At 28.6% G+C, this 18159-nt stretch overlaps 1 protein-coding gene across 2 annotated transcripts in view; it reads left to right on the top strand.

The window, feature by feature from the left end:
* LOC111691138 (LIM/homeobox protein Lhx1) overlaps positions 1–18159 on the top strand; it is a 102881-nt gene that overhangs the window by 62537 nt on the left and 22185 nt on the right. The gene's annotated exons all lie outside the window — the stretch shown is intronic.

Genomic DNA, 18159 nt, shown 5'->3' with positions numbered 1-18159 from the left:
TTGTTTAAAACTCAAACAAAGAGAGTATTAAAAAAGATCAATCAATAGATCGTCAACGTGAAAACCAGAGTGACAGTCATATACACACACATATACACAATAAATAAAATATCTTTTAAAGCTGATTTTTGATCTTATTTTTTGTAAATTTTTACAATAAAGGCATAAGTAACAAAAACAAAAAAAAAAAGAACTTAAACAACCCACACTTTTTATGGAAATGGGAAAAAATTCCAAACGGGTGTAGCTTGCTGTGCAAAAGTCATAAAAAAACAAATTGCAAACTGAAAATATTACGAAAAGTCAATCAGACAAGGAAAATATTAATATTTTTTTTCTGCATGCATGCAGTTGTTGTTAATATTTAACCTTATCAACGACATAATATTTATGAAAAGTGTAAATGAAATGACAGACTTTAAGAAAAAAGACACGTTAGTTAAGCCACAGATGCACACTCATGAGCAAAAAATCAAATTGACTGACTCACTGACTGGCTGTCTGTCGGATTGTTTTGCTGGCCTGATAATAAAATGTTGATGCGTAAAGATGTAGACTGAAAAAATCCATTTCTTTTTAATAAATTCATATAAAAGTAGTCTTTGTTGTTGTTTCTTTTGGTTTTGTGTTTATATCTCACACATGTTATCGTTCTCATATGCACATTTTACACATTTCGCCGCTCATGACAGTCATGTGTCAGTGTAACAGAGTCATTGCAATTGCAACCATCTAAAAGTGTACAGACAGACAGGCAGTGAGACAGACAGACTTTACGAGATTTTCTATATAAACCATGTCTTAATATTTGCGAACAAGTATTAGACACTGAGATAGACAATCAAACAGACAGGCTTTTGATTATTTGCCATAGATTGTTAAGCATTAGGTGTGGGCTAAGAGTGGAAGTTAGTCTAAGTATTAATATTACTATTAGACTATTGTCTAGATGAAATACTATAATTAAGAATAGTCCAAACTTTATTTCTAATTCAGAAGACTACAGACTATAGAATATACTGCTAGACTAGTCTATAGTCCAGGATATGGACTAGACTATAGACTAGACTATAGACTAGACTATAGACTAGACTATAGACTAGACTATAGACTAGACTATAGACTAGACTATAGACTAGACTATAGACTAGACTATAGACTAGACTATAGACTAGACTATAGACTAGACTATAGACTAGACTATAGACTAGACTATAGACTAGACTATAGACTAGACTATAGACTATCGACTAGAGTATAGACTAGACTATAGACTAGACTATAGACTAGACTATAGACTAGACTATAGACTAGACTATAGACTAGAATAGACTAGATTATAGACTAGAATAAACTATAGACTAGGCTATAGACTAGACTATAGATTAGAATATAGACTAGACTATAGAATATACTATGGAGTAGAATATAGACTAGATAATGGATTAGACTATAAACTAGACTATAGACTAGATTATGAACTAGACTATATACTAGACTAGAGTATAGACTAGACAATAGAGTTTAGAATAAACTATAGACTAGGCTATAGACTAGACTATAGACTTGACTATAGACTAGACTATATACTAGACTATAGACTAGACAATAGACTAGACTATTGACTAGACTATGGACTAGACAATAGACTAGACTAGACAATAGACTAGACAATAGAATAGACCATAGGCTAGACTATAGACTATGGAGTAGACTATAGACTAGACTATAGAGTACACTATAGAGTAGACTATAGACTAGAGTAAAGTCTAGACTATAGACTAGACTATGGACTGGACTATAGACTAGACTATAGACTAGACTATAGAGTACACTATAGAGTAGACTATAGACTAGAGTATAGACTAGACTATAGACTAGAGTATAGACTAGACTATAGACTAGAGTATAGACTAGAGTATAGACTAGACTATAGACTAGAGTATAGACTAGACTAGACTATAGACTAGACTATAGACTAGACTAGACTAGACTATAGACTAGACTATAGACACGACTATAGACACGACTATAGACTAGGCTATAGACACGACTATAGACACGACTATAGACTAGGCTATAGACACGACTATAGACTAGGCTATAGACACGACTATAGACTAGGCTATAGACAAACTACATATATATAAACCGGTAATAATTCTCTTTTAAACCCCTTAAGTATTTTTTAGCAGGTACTATTTCGTTATGCCTGTCAAAATTTTCCCCACTTAAGTGAGTTAATAAAAATCTTAATGTTAATTTATGTTGTATGCTAAACTCTTTAAAGAAAAAATTATATAGAAACTTTATTATGCGAATAATTTTACAAGTCAATTTATAAAACATTTTCTGGCAGTTTATTGTCTCTTTTTTTTCTTTGTAACGAAACAAAGTACAAAATATTGAAATGTATACAAAATGAATGGGGAAAAGTGAAAGAAAAAAAACACAAACCTTATTTTATTGTTTAATCAAGTGTGAACTAAAACATGCATTTAACTTGTAACTGTAACATGACTAGTTGGAAATGATGAAATGAAAAAATCCCCCTTTTATGTTTTGCAAGTCATATACAGAAATTTACAGAAGGTTTAGAGGAATATAAAGTACTCGAAAACATGTATATGTTATAGGAAGTATTCCTGTTTAATGTTTAAAGGATATATGAACATATAAATGTGCAAGTGTGCCGTCAGGGCCCTTTATTTGGTAAATTATTCTCCACTATTTATTTGATGCGTTACGAATTATATCAAAACGTTACTTAACGCATTCCACACACTTACACTAAGAACGAGTGCAGGACAAATGAACATTTTTCATATATTTAGACATTATGTTGTAGTTTTTCTCTGTGTTCTGTCTTTGTTTCTTGAGCGATTTATTTCAGAACATTCATTATTTTTGTTTCAGTTCTTGTTTTTTTGAGTGCGTATTCCTTTTGGATTCCCAATATGAGAGGATGTTTAACTGGTTTTAGCTTATTTTGTATTTTTTTTGCATGGGCGTTTAAATTTGTTTATTTATTATTATTTTTAAAGACTGGTTGGTACTTTATTTGTTTGAAGATGATGGTTGTGTTTATTAGTTGCGTGTGGCACTTGGGTAATTTTTATTTTGCTGTTTCCTCTTCACTTGTCCATTTTATTACTATTGTCCAAAACATCATATAAAGAAACTAAAAAAACATGTTACAACTTTATTACCTTTAAAGCGTGTTAAATTGTCTGTACATGAAATAAATTTTCAACAATGTGGTGGATTTTCGATCAAGGGGAAGTACACAGAAGTAGAGAAGTAATAAACCCAGTGTTATCAGTTGAAGGTTTTATTAAAGTTCTTTAAGTTCTTCTAAAGTAAATTTTCTAAATTCTTAAATATAAAATTTTAAACATTTTTATTAAGTATAATTGTAACAACATTAAATATTTGAAAATATTAAGTTTTCTTTTTATAAAAGCATTAAATGTCATTTGAAAACAAAAACATTGTATTAAAATTTTTAACAAAAAAAGAAAGAGGTGTCACTGCCTCAACATAAAAACTGTTCTATATAAGACAAAAAAAAATAAATAAAATAAAGAAAAACGTCTGACTTTGACACAAACGAAATGTTTATAGATTTTTCAAAAATACTCATATGTATTCAAACATATACACATGATATAAAGCTTTATGTAGCATGTTTATATATGTACATCTAAAAGTTTATCTATATTTGTACATGTGTATTCAAATGACAGCCCCCTTTTTTTTCGTAATAAATATTTATTTTGATGTACATATATAGACCTATATACATACATATGTACATGAAAATACACACATAAACGTTTCTTTTATATGCACGAATAGACAGATAAAATAAAAATTTTTATTTTCGTACAAAAACAAAAATGGCAACAAATATACTCTAGATTTTTGTTATACCCTACACCATTTTTGTGGGTAATGTTTGTAACATCCAAACATAATGGTTTGATCGACAAAAAATGATTCCGATCGACCCACAATCACTTTCAGAGTCAATTAAGGCATGCCCATCCATCTGTACTTCTGTCCGGCAATTTATAAGATATTTTGATGAAATTTGGATCAAAAGTTGAAAATACTTGAAATCGGTCCCCTTTCATTCACCTTGTCCCATTGCAAACAGACCTTCCGATTTGGGGTTTTATATCAAATATACTATTCTACTCTCTTTAAAAATTGGCTACTGATCGGCCCTTATTTGATCCTAGTCCTTATACCTAGCGCGGACCCAGCTCAAGCGTTTTTGGGTGGTTTTTGTTCTTTTCATTTTTCCCTTAATTTCTATTTTGTATCCAAAGTTTTCCGGGCTAAGGAGGGTGTGGTTAACTTTCCTTTCCCCCCTCTGGATCCGCGCCTACTTTAAACGTGCAAAAGTAACTTATAGCCATTACTACTTACCGCAATAAAACTTTTATATAAAAATATATCCAGTCCCCAAAATCGCATATAAACACTCTTTTAATTTTTTTCAATAAATTACCTAAATACTTCGGAAATAAGTAAATTAGTGCAACCTAAAAGTTTATTTACTCATGATGTAGGGTATCAAATGGTAGACCATGCCCGATACTTTTCTACTTGTTTTTCAACTGATTTTGAATGATTCCTTTGGCTTGATGTGTTGTAGTACACTCGACAATGTTACAAGACAAACATGCGATGGATGGATTTTGATTGGCATTTAGTAAGAAATGTTGTTGTTGTTGTTTTTAGATTCCTTTGACGGCAAAGTTTTTGTTTTTTGGTGTCTGTTGTTGTTGCTGTGTTATGATAACGTAAGGCTTAGACAACAACGATAATAATAATACTAGTAATACACTACAACAAGCAACACAGTAAAAGCAGCTAGAATAACAACAACTTTTCAAAAAAAGGAAGAAATCCTGTTAGCAGCTGTTTAAATGTGTAAAATGTTTAAGATTTTTCATTTTATATAAAATTTATTAAAAATTAAAAATGTACCAAAAATGAAACTGATTTCTATTTATATTTGAAAAAAAAACTAAAGAAAATTATTAATGAAATAATTTTTAAAAAGTACTAAAAAAAGTAGTAGAAAATGTAACCAATTGTAAAAAATTGTAGGCAAAAAAATGCCTTATGATAAATAATCATAATTGTACAAAAAGGTACTAAAGAAGGTATAAAAAAGTACCAAAAGTGTAGCAAATTTTCTAAAAAGAATTGTTTCAAAAATAACCTTAAAATATAGTATAAAAAAGTAGTAAAAAAGGTAGCAAAACATGACCAAAGTTAAAAAAACGTATCCTAAGATAACTTAAAAATGAAAACGTATGGTTTGTTTTAAAAAAGTAGTACAAAAATGTACCAAACGTAGCAAAAATGCTTAGGAGTTAAGAGATTTATTCTGTTTAAAAAAGGTAAAAAAAACTGAAAAAAGGAGGCAGATATTCAGGCATATCTGAACCGATATATTCTGGACATGAACTCTAAATTCATTATCAAATAATTTTATATTTTTAATTTTATAATTTTTATTAAATATTCCTTTAACTCCCTGGCAAAATTATCTATGAATAACCTTATTTCATAAAAACAAACGTATAACGATGTAGTTGTTGAAATTATTGTTTTTAGTTTAAATCCCTGCCTTTATAATTTTTTTTGTAATAAAAAGTGTTTAAATACGAATTGCAAAATGTTTAAAAAATATTTAAAAAACACACACACACATCGGCACACTTTTATAAAAATGTGAACACAATCTTAAAATATTAAAAAAAATTTAAAACGAGCGATAAAAAAAAAAAACAAAAATATAAAAATGAAAATGTATTTTAATGCCTTAAGGTTGTATAAACAATCCAACAAAAAATACCCGAGCAGGGTTTTAAAGAGTGCTAAAATATAGGAAAGGGAGCATAACAACATACAAACAATCAAAATGAATGAATTGGGATTCGCCGTAGTTAATACCTCTATTTGAACGCGTTCGTCAGGAAACTAAAAGGATTTTGTAGAGGATTACCTGAAATTGATATTCAAGTTGGTTGATTTTGGCATTTTTTTTTTTTTGGGCTGTATATATGTAAATGGTTGGTTGTTTGGTTCGGTTTGGTTGGTTGGTTAACGCAACTATATTGTCAGGAAATAAAATATACTATAATAACATTTGTTGTATTTCAGTTGTTTATAAGAGCTCTGTATCTGCTTCTGTTGTTGTTAAAATGAAAAAGGTCTTGTTTTGTTATGTGAAATATATCTCGCCTTTACTCCTTTTTATTCCCGTTTGTTTGTGTTTTTCTTTCATTTCAACGCGTTTGTATAAAAATATTATTTTTAACATTTAATATTTTGTTTTCTTACTGCTGTTTTCTTATCTGAATTATTATTTTAAAGATGTAAAAGTAACAAAATGTTTTATGTAAACCCAAAAGTATTACAAAACATATTTTGTTACAGACCAAATTTATAAAAGAAAAAACATTTGTTAATATTTTACAATCCCACCTTTAGGTTATTTAATTTTTTCTTTGTTTATCCAATTGTAATTTATTCTTACTTTTAGGTAGAAAACATCATTTTATCATGTTGCATGTTGTCTAGTCAATATCATTTACTTTTTGCCAATCATTTTTTAACAATCTTTAAACATTTGTTTTAATTTTTTTGTTTAGGAAAATAAAAAGTGTTTTTTCTTGGAATTTTGTTTTTGAGCTAATATGAGTCTAAGGACCTCCAACTAAATAAACTGACAGTTAAAGACAAATGTCAATCAATAATACAAACGAACTTTTTACTCCTGCGTTATTTTGCCTTTAAAAAAACACAGGTTCGTTTTAAACTTTATTTTAAAAGGGAACATTTTAAAAGTTATCCAAAAAAAAGGTGTTCCTGAAACCCCCGGATCAACGGTAATTTTAAGGACTTTATTGTGTCTTAAAATTATTAGTCTATAGTCTAGTCTATAGTCTACACTATAGTCTAGTCTATAATCTACACTATAGTCTAGTCTATAGTCTACACTATAGTCTAGTCTATAATCTACACTACAGTCTAGTCTATAGTCTACCCTATAGTCTAGTCTATAGTCAAGTCTATAGTCTACACTATAGTCTCTAGTCTAGTCTATAGTCCAGTCTATAGTCTACACTATAGTCTATTGTATAGTCTAGTCTATAGTCTAGACTATAGTCTAGTCTATAGTCTAGTCTATAGTCTAGTCTATAGTCAAGTCTAGTCTATAGTCTAGTCTATAGTCTAGTCTATAGTCTAGTCTAGTCTATAGTGTAGTCTATAGTGTAGTCTATAGTGTAGTCTATAGTCTAGTCTATAGTCTAGTCTATAGTCTAGTTTATAGTCCAGTCTATAGTCTAGTCTATAGTCTAGTCTATAGTCTAGTCTATAGTCTAGTCTATAATCTAGTCTATAATCTAGTCTATAGTCTAGTCTCTAGTCTAGTCTATAGTCTAGTCTATAGTCTAGTCTATAGTCTAGTCTATAGTCTAGTCTATAGTCTAGTCTATAGTCTAGTCTATAGTCTAGTCTATAGTCTAGTCTATAGTCTAGTCTATAGTCTAGTCTATAGTCTAGTCTATAGTATAGTCTATTGTCTAGTCTATAGTCTAGTCTATAGTCTAGTCTATAGTCTAGTCTATAGTCTAGTCTATAGTCTAGTCTATAGTCTAGTCTATAGTCTTGTCTATAGTCTAGTCTATAGTCTAGTCTATAGTCTTGTCTATAGTCTTGTCTATAGTCTTGTCTAGAGTCTAGTCTGGTTGTATGGTCTATAGCCTTGTTTTTGTGTCTAGAGTCTAGTCTGGTTTATTGTATGGTCTATAGCCTAGTTTTTGCGCCTTCTTTGGCTACTTTTTTTGAGTACCATTTTTACGAATGTACTATTTTTTACATTTTTAATATTTCAATACTATTGATTATTTACGATTAAAATTGCTAACCCCCTAGAATTCCCCCATGTTTTCAGTTTTCGAAGTAAATTACTTAAAGTATTTTACTTAAGCCCCAACCGTCCTTGACCAAGCTTTTTTTTCAAAAAAGAGTAGAAAATTACTGCAAAACTTTTTTTATAAAGTTACAAAGTTTTAAGTTTTACTAGTTTTCTTAGTATTTTTTTCTTAACTACTGCCGTCTTTGGTCGATTATTATGGCATGAATAGTTTTCTGCATTCAACTTCCTAGAAATCAGCCAAGTGCAACCAAATTGTAGTAGTTTTGTTTCTTTTTTACTCTTTAGAGTTGTGTTAGGTTTTTGCTCTCAAGTACACTTTTATGTTGGTGAAACTTTTTTGCAGTTATTGTTTTTTTTAGAATTTCCTCTAACTTTGGTTTTTGTGTGTTTGACAGTTAAACCATTGATTTTTCGTGGTAAAACGAGGTATAATAAAAAAGGGGAGTAGTATTACGAAAAAGAAAGCAAATAATAAAAATAGTAAAAAGAGGAAATTCTAGCGAGAAAGGCATTAGGCTGGCATTTTTATGTGAAAAATTTAGTAAATATTTTTATTTTTATTAAAAAATTTAAATTTTCAATAAAATTGTTTTACAAAAATAAAGTAATTAAATCTACAAAAATATTTTACCACAAAGAACTAAAAATCGCGATTTATATTAAAAATATTTGCTATGCAACAGTCTGATTGTTTGACTCAAAGCCTTTAATTTTAAGGCTAGGAGCAGAGGCAGAGAGGAGCATTAGTGCTCTCAAACAGTTTCATGCTTGTTAGAGTGGCAAAATATATGGAAATGCTCTTGTTGTTGTTGCGTATTTTTCTGTGTTTTCTACATGTTCAATGAATAAATGACATTTTCCCCACCCCCGCTAAACTTCTTTCAGTTCTTTTGTGAAAAAATATGTCAAAAACAGTTTTTATGCATGTTCTTGTAGGTTTTCACTATTTAGAGAGTGAAATAAAGTTTATTTTTTGTTCAAAAATTTTTTTCCTTTCAAGAAAACGAATATTTTTGTGTGGCTTTAAAACTCCTTTGTTGTTGCTTTGACAATTGTATGGCTGTCGGTATTTCTTTTTATAAAATTTTTATTAGAAGTTTTTTTTTCGAACTTTGATTTGTAGAGGAGTGTATGAAGGCTGGCTGAGGAGGACGAGAATTGTTAAAAAAATATTATTAAGACTTTGTAGTCATGTCAGAACAAAAACATATTTGTTGTAAAATTTACTTTGATTTTGATGAATAAAGTTTTTTGTAATACTTAAATAAGTGTAATTTTACAAGATTTTTTCCTTTATTTTTATATGTCTACGATATTTTAGAAAAAGTACTATAGTCTAGTCTATATTTTAGTTAATAGTCTAGTTTATAGTCTAGTCTATAGTCTAGTCTATAGTCTAGTCTATAGTCTAGTCTATAGTCTAGTCTATAGTCTAGTCTATAGTCTATTCTATAGTCTAGTCTATAGTCTAGTCTATAGTCTAGTCTATAGTCTAGTCTATAGTCTAGTCTATAGTCTAGTCTACAGTCTAGTCTATAGTCTAGTCTATAGTCTAGTCTATAGTCTAGTCTATAGTCTAGTCTATAGTCTAGTCTAGTCTATAGTCTAGTCTATGGTCTAGTCTATAGTCTAGTCTATAGTCTAGTCTATAGTCTAGTCTATGGTCTAGTCTATAGTCTAGTCTATAGTCTTGTCTATACTCTAGTCTATAGTCTAGTCTATAGTCTAGGCTATAGTCTATAGTCTAATCTATGGTCTAGCCTATAGTCTTGTCTATAGTCTAGTCTATGGTCTAGTCTATAGTCTAGTCTAGAGTCTAGTCTAGAGTCTAGTCTATAGTCTAGTCTATAGTCTAGTCTATAGTCTAGTCTATAGTCTAGTCTATAGTCTAGTCTATAGTCTAGTCTATAGTCTAGTCTATAGTCTAGTCTATAGTCTAGTCTATAGTCTAGTCTATAGTCTAGTCTATAGTCTAGTCTATAGTCTAGTCTATAGTCTAGTATAGTCTAGTCTATAGTCTAGTCTATAGTCTAGTCTATAGTCTAGTCTATAGTCTAGTCTATAGTCTAGTCTATAGTCTAGTCTATAGTCTAGTCTATAGTCTAGTCTATAGTCTAGTCTATAGTCTAGTCTATAGTCTAGTCTATAGTCTAGTCTATAGTCTAGTCTATAGTCTAGTCTATAGTCTAGTCTATAGTCTAGTCTATAGTCTAGTCTATAATCTAGTCTATAGTCTAGTCTATAATCTAGTCTATAGTCTAGTCTATAGTTTAGTCTATAGTCTAGTCTATAGTCTAGTCTATAGTCTTGTCTATAGTCTAGTCTATAGTCTAGTCTATAGTCTAGTCTATAGTCTTGTCTATAGTCTAGTCTATAGTCTACTCTATAGTCTAGTCTATAGTCTAGAATATAGTCTAGTCTATAGTCAAGTCTATAGTCTAATCTACAGTTTAACCTGTAGTGTAGTCTACAGTTTAGCCTATAGTCTACTCTATAGGCTAGTATATTGTCTAGTCTATAATCTAGTCTATAGTCTAGTTAGTTAGTTAGTTAGTTAGTTAGTTAGTTTTAAAGAATGATTATTTTACATTGTTGACATCGATTGGGCTCTGCCTTATCAGTCCTTCGGAAATAATTCGGTCCTACTACCTTTAGTCTGCATATAGCCTCCTTATTTATAAACTTCCTATTTGCGATAAAGTTTAAAATATAAAAGTTTTCATCCAAAATTTCATGTTTACACCATTTATAAAATAATTGTATTTCTATAAAATAAAAACCCTTAGAATAATTCCCACCATGATAACTGTTTTTATCTCAAACGTATTTGCTCTTCTTTGTTTAAAAATGCTTGAAATTCGGCCAAAATTATTTCCTAAATAGATTTGCAATTGTCGTTCTCTACTTTAAAGTTGTTAAGTTTAACCATTTAAATAACAGCCCTTTAACTGTAAACAACATAAGTAAAAATCTCTCCCCCTAATTGTGCTGACAAATAACCCAGCACGATTTTTAAACATTTAAAAAATTTTTGTAACACATGTTTCCAGCAACCAAGTATCTTTTTTTTTTCTTTTTTGTTGAATATTTGAGCACTTGTTTAAGCATCACTCTTAAATTAACTTCAATAACCATTCAGCAACACTTTATTTTATTTACAACAACAAAAACATACATATGTACATGTGTATGTATATGTAGTTCACCAAGAAAAACAACAAAGAATACAGGATAACTTAGTAGGGTTGGGAGTTAAAGGACCTTTTTCCATGCTCAAAGTATAATTACACATGTTTTAATGTTTGGGTGTATAAGTGTATGTGTATAAAATAGCAATTATACAATAACAATAGAAAAAAACAAACAACAATAACATGTATTCCTTACAACAACCAGTAGCAGGAGGGTGTTTGTAAAACAACAACAATAAAGTTGAGAATATGAATGAAAAAAAACAAGAGCCACAGAATTCTAAATTTTTTTCTTACTTATTTACATAAATATTTGTTATTGTTGTTGTATACTTAAGAAAACAACAACAGTAACAAAAACACTTGTAGCTGAAGTAGAGTAGAATGAAAGCATACATGAATGTTTGTTTGTAGGTATGAATGAATATTTTACTTACACGCGAAGATGTTTAATGATAATTTGATGTGGATGTTGATGATGATGAAAAGGACATTTATAAGGAACTCTGACAAGTGCCAAACCTTCAAATGGAGAGAAAATAAGCAGCCAAACAAATAAAAAACAAACACACTTTTGAAAATACACAGATACTGGCTTCATTCATTCATTCAGCTTTTTACAACCATTGAATTCGAGTTTATTTGTAATTGTTATAAAAGTTATTATTGCTAGCTGTTGATGTGATGTCGTTGCTATTTATTATCCTTTATATGTTTGCCTTCTTTACAAGTGAGAGTTGTAAGTAAATAAAGTGTGTACGTTCCACACTACACTTGTAGATATTTTACACTCGCCGCTATGTATTGAAGAAGAAGCCAACAATGTTTTCTGTAGTATTTTCAAGTACCTTGTTCATCACTGCAGTATAATTTTTTTCCATTGTTGTTTTCGGTAGTACACTTGAAAAATTATTTACTAGATTTCGAGTGTTATTGTTGTTATTGCAACAATGCTTTCTGTTTAAACAAGTGTGTTTTTATTTTGTCACGGTTTCTGGTTGTCCTGTGATCGCACTTGTTTGTCCAGCACTTGTACAAGTTTTTTTTTTGTATTTTATTTTCAAAGTTTAGAGCAAAGTTAAACAGTTTCCCAGGCGTAAATAAAATAAAGTTCTGAGAAACTGTGTATATATTATACGCATGATAAATATTCTTAATTCCAATTGCGATTAATTTTAGCATTTATGTGTAATTTATTGAATAAAAAAAATTTTGTGTAAAAAGAATTTCACACGAGAGGTGTAATCTCGCATAAAAACAAATTATAAATTTTTGTTGAAAATTAATTTTTTTTCTGCAAATTTACACATTTTGTTTAAATTTTGTGTAAAATTAAACATTTTGTGTAAAATTACATATTTTGTGCAATATTACACATTTTATGTAAAATAACACATTTTATGTAAAATAACACATTTTATGTAAAATTACACATTTTATGTAAAATAACACATTTTGTGTAAAATTACAATGATTATGTAAAGATTTAAAATTTGTGTAGTATTACACATGCTATGTAAAAATAAATACAAATGTATTTTTATACATTTATGTAAACTGTTAAATAAAAGTGTATTTTTAAACTTTAAATAATGAAAATTTCTAAAAACAATTAAAAGTCGTATTATCAATGATTATCCCTAACATGAACACATGTGTATAAGAAAACCAAATTTGCCAAAAAACATTTTAGGCAAAATAAAACATTTTATGTAAAATTACACATTTTATGTAAAATCACCCTTTTTGTGTAAAATTACAAGGATAATGTAAAGTTTCAAAAGTTTGTTTAATATTACACATGTTGTGTAAAAATACATACATATTTTTATACATTTCTGTAAACTTACAACTTTTCTGTAAAATTACACATTTGGTGTTAACTTAAAGTGTATTTTAAAAGTTTATATAAGGAAAATTTCTAAAAACAATTAAAAGTCCTATTATCAATGATTACCCCTAATATGAACACATGTGTGTAAGAAAACTAAATCACCTTGCAACAACGAACGACGGATGGTTACAAAATTTTGCATACGTCAGTCAAATGACAAGCGAATCAACATTTTTGTTATTTAGTAATGTTTTAGTAATATTTTTCATAACTAAAACTTGTCATTGTTGTTGTTGTTGTTGATGTTGCTTTTGTTTTTACTTTTCTGTTGGAGTAAAAATATTATTCAGAAATCTTTAGACAGGCTTCATTTACATATAAGAAGATGAATGTTGAAAGGAATTCATAATGTATTCATACATTTGCCTGCATACAAGCAGGAATTAACCTAATTTTTTACAACACCTCAAAACCAGTATCAGACTTGCTAACACTCCACTGAAAAAGGAAGGGGAAAGAGGGTTGTAAAAATCATTTTTTTTAAGTTTTGATAAAAGTCACAAAATTATTCACGTGGAAAATCCGTTGATCTGTGGCATCATCAAGAAAAATCAACAAATATCATAAACACACACACACACTATTAGTTTTAGCAGTAGATGAAAGAAACGTTTACGTTGCCATAGTCTTTTAGTTTTTATTGAATAACAACACTACGTTGACGTAGTTTAGTATAGAATGACATTTGTTTTGCTGCATTATTTCTTCGTTTTCTGGGTTTATTAGTTTACTTATGGTTGAAAATTTCTCTTGACTCTGCAAGTGTATATGTGTTTGTGTGTTCTTTTAATGGTTTCCCATAAAATTTAGACTGACGTAACGTATGATACGCATTCACCTTTAGATTTTATTGCTTCACATGCGAAACGAGCGAACGAATGAGTTTCTCATCTTAAATGGCTCACAGTTCAAATAACCATATCCACACTTATTCATTTCATCCATTCAAACATCATCCACCTTGTGTGTGCTTGGTCTTTCAAAAAGCTCCCCAATGCCAAATATTTCTACCAAAAAATACCAAGAAATAATGTTGCAAAGAAAGAACCTGAACCTGTCAAATATTCAAGCAATATGTTGTGCTCTATACATGTTTAATAGTACTCTTTCTCTTATTTTAGATAAAATTTGCTATGCTATGTGTTTGTTGTTGCTGTAGTTGTTGGTTTGGCTAGAATAGAATGTCTGTTAGTTTCGACATGATTTTTCTGCATCATGGACCACATGATGCAAAACTAATTCGAAATTAATGTGAGTGTCGTGAGTACTCAAATAGAAATAAAGATAAAAACAACAACAACAACAACAAGAATAATAACATCGACATCAATAGCAAGCAAACAAACACTTAGGGTGAGTTCTCTAGCTGTTATTGTTTTTGTTGTTTTTTTATACTTCAAAGTTTTATAAGGGGTGAATTGACTGAAAACATTTACCACAAAACGGCACAACACTAACAACAACAAAAACACCAGCATTTCTGTCGAGAAACGTTTAAACAAATAAGCTTAAACTTAAGTATCCAGGCGATTAAACAGTTTCAATTTTATAACAACTGAACCAAAAAAATCTTTTGCGATAAAGGTTATTTTTTAGCAATAACCCGCTGAATGAGGAAAAAATAATTTTAAATACATGTTGTGTAAAATTACACATTTTGTGTTAAATTATACATTTTGTGTAAAATTATATATATTGTATAAAATTACACATTTTGACCCATCGACCCATATTTTGTTTAAAATTACACATTTTATGTAAAATAAAATACTCTATGTAAAATTACACTATATTTTACATTTTGTAAAATTATATATTTCTATAAATTTAAGATTTTTGTAAAATTATTTACTGTAAAATTTGTAAAATATAAAAATTTACACAATTTTTGTGAAATTGCTTATTTTGTATAAAAGTGCATATTTTGCTTAAAGTTATACGTTTTGTTTAAATATACATTATGTGTATTTTGTGTAAAATTACAACATTATTATATTTGGCATAAAATAACACAATATTATATATTTGGTGTAATGTAAAATATGTTTAAATGAATTATGAAATTACATATTTTATTCAAATCAACACATTATATATTTTATGTAAAATTACACATTTTGTCTGAAATTACACAATATTTTACTCTTTTTATGATTATATTATATCCCTTAAAATTAATTATTAATTTTGTGTAAAATTGTAAAAAAAACATAACTCATTAAAAATTTACTTACAAATTTACACTAAAACTATGCTTGTAAATTTTAAATAAAATTACAACATATTTTACATTTGGCATAATTAAACACAATATTTGTTAATTTGTGAAAAATAACATATTTTGTGTAAAATTACATATTACACATTTTGTGTGATATTACACAATATTTTACATTTTGTATAAAATTATATATTCCTTTGTAAAATTATTACATAATTGATTGTAAAATTTTGAAAATTACACAATATTTTAAATTTTGTGTAAAATTAAATTTCTGTAAAATTAATTAATTTGTGTAAATACTAAAATTTAGTTAAAATATAAACAAATTTATACAAAATTGGAATATGTGTAAAATAACACATTTTGAGTAAAATTACATATATCTTAAATTTCATATTTTGTGTAATATTCAAAATTTATAAGAAATTTTACATTTTGTGTAAACTTATACATTTTTTGTTAAACTAAATATTTTGTTTCATTTGTATCATGAGTAAAATTACACACTTTGTGTAAAATAACAAATTTTGTGTGAAATAACACATATATTGTGTAAAATAACATACATTTTGCTTAAAACTAAACATTTTGTGTAAAATTACATATTTTTATGTGAAATTACTACTTATTTTAAAGTTTATATGTATAAAATACTGCAACAGTTTACATTTTAAATGTATGACAATATTAACAAAATCTTAAATGGGGGTCTTGAGCATTGTCGCCAAATCAAATTCTTTAAAAAATATTAAATCTCAACCTAAACATCTGCTTTAATTATTGCACAACAATAATAATAATTCATTTAAACATAATTTCCAAGTAGGTACATATCAATGCCACGTCTCTAGACAATTCAATATGATAATAACAAAAATCTGGAATATTTTTCAAAAAACCAAAAAAAAATCCCCTGAGTCTAGAAGAGATCCCGATGCTATATAACCACATTTAACCTTCTTCTTACACTTGTAAAGGGGACGAAAAATTTGTTATGACTCTTGTTAAAGTTGTTAAACTAAATAATTTCTAGGAATCATTTTTGTTGCTTTTGCGTTCCTGTTGTGGATGTGAACAGTTGTTAAATTTAACAACCCAAGAGGCAGGAAGAATCGTTTTGAACAGAGAAACACTTGTTTGGCAACTTCCTAAAAACCAATAAATTACAAGTTTATGATACATAATCTAATCCACAACAGATGAGACTTTTGGTAGAAAAGAAAAATACAACTAAGTTGAAGGGGAATGTCAGGGAAACACCCTTATTTCTTTTTGCTAATATTTTTTGCGAAAACATACGTTGAAATATTTAGCTATTATTTATGTTGGTATTTTGGAAAAGGGAAGCTTAACTTTCCTGAGTTGGAGTAAAAAAATGATGAATGATTGTTGGAGTTCCCTGCTTTTGCCGCAATGACAATGTCCAATTCTTTTTTTTGGCGAAAACAAATCATCATTTTTTATAAATTTGACATGACATACATAACTCCATATGTTTAAGGAATTTTCCAAAAGGTGATATCACTACTTTTCTACATCCTCGAGTGTTTGTATTTTCATAAATTTGTTGTAAATACCACAAATTTTCCATGACTTGGTCAATAAATTTGGAAATGACTAAAATTTTAGCAGCAAAGAAATAAGGGGTCCCTGTGCCATTTCCTTATTCGTTAATATCTCTAGAAGTTATCGATTGTTTTACCTAATTTTTAACATCTGACATTTAAAGGTCAAGAGTAGATTGACCTAAAGTCTTTAGAAGTTATGATTCAGATTCTTGAGTGGTTTATGAACACCAGGGGGTTTGGAAAGCTAAATATCATTTTCATAAGAAGATTTCCTCAACAACTAATGAATCAACTTTGAAATTTCTTTAAAAGTTATGGCTCAGATTCTTGAGTGGTTTATGAACCCCAAGGGGTACATATTATTTGTATGAAAAGATTTTGTCAACTACTAATGAATTAACTAAGAAAATTAAATAAATTTACAAAAAAATTAGTGTAGAAACATATTTCGAATAATACATTTTAAGCCACTTCTTGATTCCTTAATATCTTAAAAAATTAGGTTTATCACTTTCATCGCATTTTCTAAAGGGTCAAATGTATCCTTAGGGATTTAAAAAGTTTTATTTGATGTGAATGTTTGGATTTTATAAGTTTAAGTTAATAAACATAAAAACGTTATTGAATTTATAAAAATTTAGATGTTAGCGTTAAAAGGGGACTCGACGCCATCTAATTCACCTATTTCAAATGTAATTATAAAGAAATTCGGCTGAGTTTCACTATCGGTCATTTAAATGATATATTTAGAGCTATCAGCTATCGTAAGAACTTATATATCCTGACAAAAAGTGGTCCCCGACCCCCAGGGGCACGAACAAATTTAAAAACATTGAATCAAAAAGCTGTAACAAATTAAAATTTCCCCATCAAAATCTGATAAATTAAAAATCAAAAGTTTCACAATTCATCAGGGAATTGCAAGAGTTCAGAAATATAGAATTACAATTAAGATTAATTGAATTAATTTTTTTAAACGCATATAAAATGTTATTTAAAACTCTTTATAAAACTTTCCCCTTTAAATGTTTAGCATTTCCGTTTTCTTTAATTGACACAAAAGGGAGGAAAATTGGACATTAAATATTGGGAAAACTAGCTAAACGTGTGTCAATTTTGCATACACTTTACCATACACACATACACACAGTCAAACATCAGACAGTTAGTCTAACTGTAGAAGAGAATGAGACAAACAGATTTTAAAGCAAATAATAAACACAAAATTGAAAACGTGTGTCAATTTACGAAATGGTAAGAATGCAAACAGCAGACATACAAATCAAATTATTTAACGATTACAAACACTATAGAAG

Source organism: Lucilia cuprina, chromosome 3 (genome assembly GCF_022045245.1).
Source record: "Lucilia cuprina isolate Lc7/37 chromosome 3, ASM2204524v1, whole genome shotgun sequence".
NCBI lineage: Eukaryota > Metazoa > Arthropoda > Insecta > Diptera > Calliphoridae > Lucilia > Lucilia cuprina.
Note: the sequence above shows the minus strand (reverse complement) of the source record. Positions and strands in the feature narration are given on the sequence as shown.